This window comes from Chiroxiphia lanceolata, chromosome 1 (genome assembly GCF_009829145.1).
Source record: "Chiroxiphia lanceolata isolate bChiLan1 chromosome 1, bChiLan1.pri, whole genome shotgun sequence".
Taxonomy (NCBI): domain Eukaryota; kingdom Metazoa; phylum Chordata; class Aves; order Passeriformes; family Pipridae; genus Chiroxiphia; species Chiroxiphia lanceolata.
This window is the reverse complement of record NC_045637.1, coordinates 119,657,909-119,661,418: the sequence shown is the minus strand read 5'-3', so window position 1 is coordinate 119,661,418 and position 3,510 is coordinate 119,657,909. Positions and strand designations below refer to the sequence as shown.

Below are 3,510 nucleotides of genomic sequence, written 5' to 3'. Positions count from 1 at the left end.
TGCATTTCAGGTCTTTTCAATACAGACCATACATTTCTTGCACTTAGGATCAAATTAAAGATTTTGTTTTGTTTTCTCTCTTTTTCCAGAATTATAATCAATATTATCACAGTAGGAAATTAACAATATGACCACAAAACTAAAAATATAACTACAAAGGTTTTTCCCTTCAGAACACTGTAGAAATGTTGCCTGCTATTCCAAGACGGAAGGAAAAGTTAATTACTTAACAGTTAATTTACTTACTTTCCAATATATTTAGTATGTTTGAGTCTATAACAGTGAAAAAATACTGTTTGATTATTCTTTTTTATACTCAGCTTTAAGCTACATGTGCAGTTCAGAAGGATGGAGAAGGCCAGCTTTCAGCTTGCAGCTGGTTCCTTAGATGTGATCTACATTATCTACTTGTATTTTTGTTCTTTTGTCTATGAAATTCTGGTAAGAGAACAAAATTCACAACATAAGTAGCACAAAGGAGAATAAATAACTAGTTGTAAGATCGTGTAAAAATCAGCTGAGTAAACTTTTTTAAACACAATTCTAAAGATGTGATCAGTGTAATGTCAACCCAGGGTAAGGCCTCTGGCTTTAACCACTTGTATTCACGGCTTTAACTGTGGGGGTGTTTCAAGAAGACAGTTCCCCCACTCCTGCAGACTGAGGGTCTAGAGAAGCACTGAACCTGATAGGGTCACTTCATATGAGAAATAAAATAATCCAGTTTTATTATAAGTAAATTGATTTAAGTGGAAAGCAGGGGGGGTTGGAATTTTTTTACATCTTTCATTTAATTTCAGGAATTTTAGGCGCCTCGCGAAGACTGTAAGGTGAAAAGCCCTATCAGGGCTTGACACCGAGGGAATTTCGCGGTGGAGGTAGGGTACAATATATATATGAAACGAAAAATTTACTCTGGCCGCGTGGTAGGTCTTTGTATGCAAAAAGACCCCCCTGTGCTGTACCTTGAATTACCTTTCAAGGTAAAATAGTTGTTACCTGTTGAATATTCAACATCTTAGGTGGCCAAGAGTACAAAGGGCACGAGGTTTTTGAATGGGGTGTGCTTTTCCATTCGTGTAGCTTGGGGCTTTTAATTTTGCTCAAGGGAATATTCGAATCTGAAAGTTCTTTCTGCAATATTTAAGCAGATTGTAACACCTGTCAACCTTTATTTTTGCAGACTAAATCATACTGCACATGTCAGAGAGGGGTTCTGTGTGCTCATCCAAGTAGCTGTAGTCCAAAGTGAATTCATCTCTCCTGAAGAGTACACAGACAGTACACAGCATTGGAGATGAGAATTCAGAATTATTCAATATTTAGGTATCTTTACCAGAAACACCTCTCCTTTGCATTCTTTGTGATACTTACCTTTTTCACAGCTATTGCCATTTTGCCTCATAGTTTGCGTGGCTCATAGTGCCCCACAGTGGCTGACAGTTTTCTCTCAGTTTTCTGTGACTGTCTCTTATCTTGTATTTCCAGCTCTCAGCTCATTGTGAAGACTCTTGTTGCTCCCCAGCAGCACGACACAGCATTTACACTACCACACTTCATTCCATTTTATTATTCTTCTCATTAAGGGCATTCAAATTTTCCTAGTCTATACCCTGGTGTGTCTCTGGATTCAGTACCCCATGTATGCAGGAACAAATTCATAAGGGAAGGAACATTCATCTTCTCCAGCATCCCACAGGTGTCACTCATACATGCAATTTAGTGCGGCAAACTCGTTCAAGCTCCTCAGCTCCTCAGCTCCTCACCCTCCTTACCAGGGTTAGGGGGGCAATCTGGTGTATACAAGCTCTGATAGCAAGGAGACTTATATTTGCTAGTTCTTTAGCTACAGTACACATTTTTACCAATTGCTGTCTTTAATATTTTTAAAGAATATTTCCACATTGTAGAAATTTTCTCTGTAAACGTAAGGATAGAATTACTGATTCTAAAATTTTGAAGTCTTTTTTTTTAACTACTTCTCTGAAGACAAATTGTGCAAAAGAAAATAGATTTAATGTAAATACTTAAATTCCCATAATTGTGGAAAACACAGGGATCTTTTCTTTTATCCACCAGATAAATCTGTATCTAACTGCGTGATTAGGTGGCTGTAATAAAATGAAAAATTGCAGGATCAAAAGAGATACACCCTGTTTTATACCCCATCCAAGTAAATATTCTTCTGGTCTAAAATTACACAAGATATGACAATGAAGTATGGTAAAAATTCAGTGAGGTCAGTGCTTAGTTATGCATTTGTATGGCAGTGCATCTCTTATTGATACAGGCAGTGTGTCTCTTATTACCTTCAAATATATTATGAAATCTTGAATTTACAAAGCCTGTAAAGTATTTTGCTGTGACCATGTGTCACAGGTTTCCTTGTTCTAAAAAAAAAGGGAGAATTTTTTTCTTTCCCCTGCATCGCTGTAAAACAAAGATGTTGAACAAGAGGGGGGGGGAGATGGTTTTTTTTTTTTCAATTAAATAAATACATACCTGTGGGGATGGATATGAACTGGGACAGACACTGCCTCCCTAAAACTTTGACAAAACCAAGTGAAACAACCTCTTTCTGAAGCAGACATGGCAACAATTCCTAGTCCTGGATTGTTGTAATGAAAGCTTGGAATTTGAGACAATCCACCCAGAAAAAACCAGTAAGCTTCTTACATTTACTCGGCAAGGATAGCTCTTCAGAGAATTATGCAGTGAATAATGTTTATTGTACTCCTTATAACTGAGGTGCCTGCATTTCTGCTGGAAAAACGGTTCTATCAATCCTACCCATTGTAAATTTTCCTGCTTTCCATGTAATATTTTAATTTTCCTTTACACCTGTTGTCTTCATTAACATATGCAGAACAGTCTTCTATCTATCATGGAGCAGGCTGGGTCATGGTATTACTAATCTCACAGAGAAGCTTCAATACTGCAATTTTCATTTACAGAATCAAGAAACATCTGTGAAAATTACTGTGGTGCTGCAGTTTGGGTGCTGGTAGCCTGAGAGAAAAAAGAAGACCTTGGCTGTGGACACTCTAAACAGCCAGAGGTCGTCAAACTCCCAGTTCAGCGAGGCTGTGGAAGCCCATGCAGCCTGCACTGTGTGGCCTGGAGAAGGGCTCGCTTGCACACTCCGAGCTGCTTGGACACTTTAATAAAGACTGCATGAACAGCAGGAGTAGTGTTTTGATGTTGCTGGAAATCCCGAGTACAGCGTGCAGGGAGTGAGCGATGCTGTTATTGTTTCTGCTGCATTCAGAAGGTGGCTATAAGCTGATACATTTAGTGTTGGCTATGTGCACCGGAGTCTCTGTACTGTTCGAATCAATGCTTTAGAAGATGGTCACTTAATCAAGACTGTATCTCATAAACCACCTGAGGAAACAAATACTGGGCTTGCCTGGCTGCACGTAAATACGATTTTTGACTCATACTGCTGGAGTTCCTGATGTGTATACTCCTACAGGGGGTAAGTTTGTTGGCTGCACTGAACAAGCAAAA

General features: G+C 38.7%; 1 long non-coding RNA gene across 1 annotated transcript; it reads left to right on the top strand.

Moving 5' to 3' along the window:
* Nucleotides 1-1,187: 1,187 nt before the first annotated feature.
* On the top strand, nt 1,188-3,184 carry LOC116796634. The gene is made up of 2 exons (XR_004360456.1): nt 1,188-1,326; nt 2,955-3,184. It is a non-coding gene; the product is annotated as an uncharacterized LOC116796634 (long non-coding RNA).
* Nucleotides 3,185-3,510: the final 326 nt, after the last annotated feature.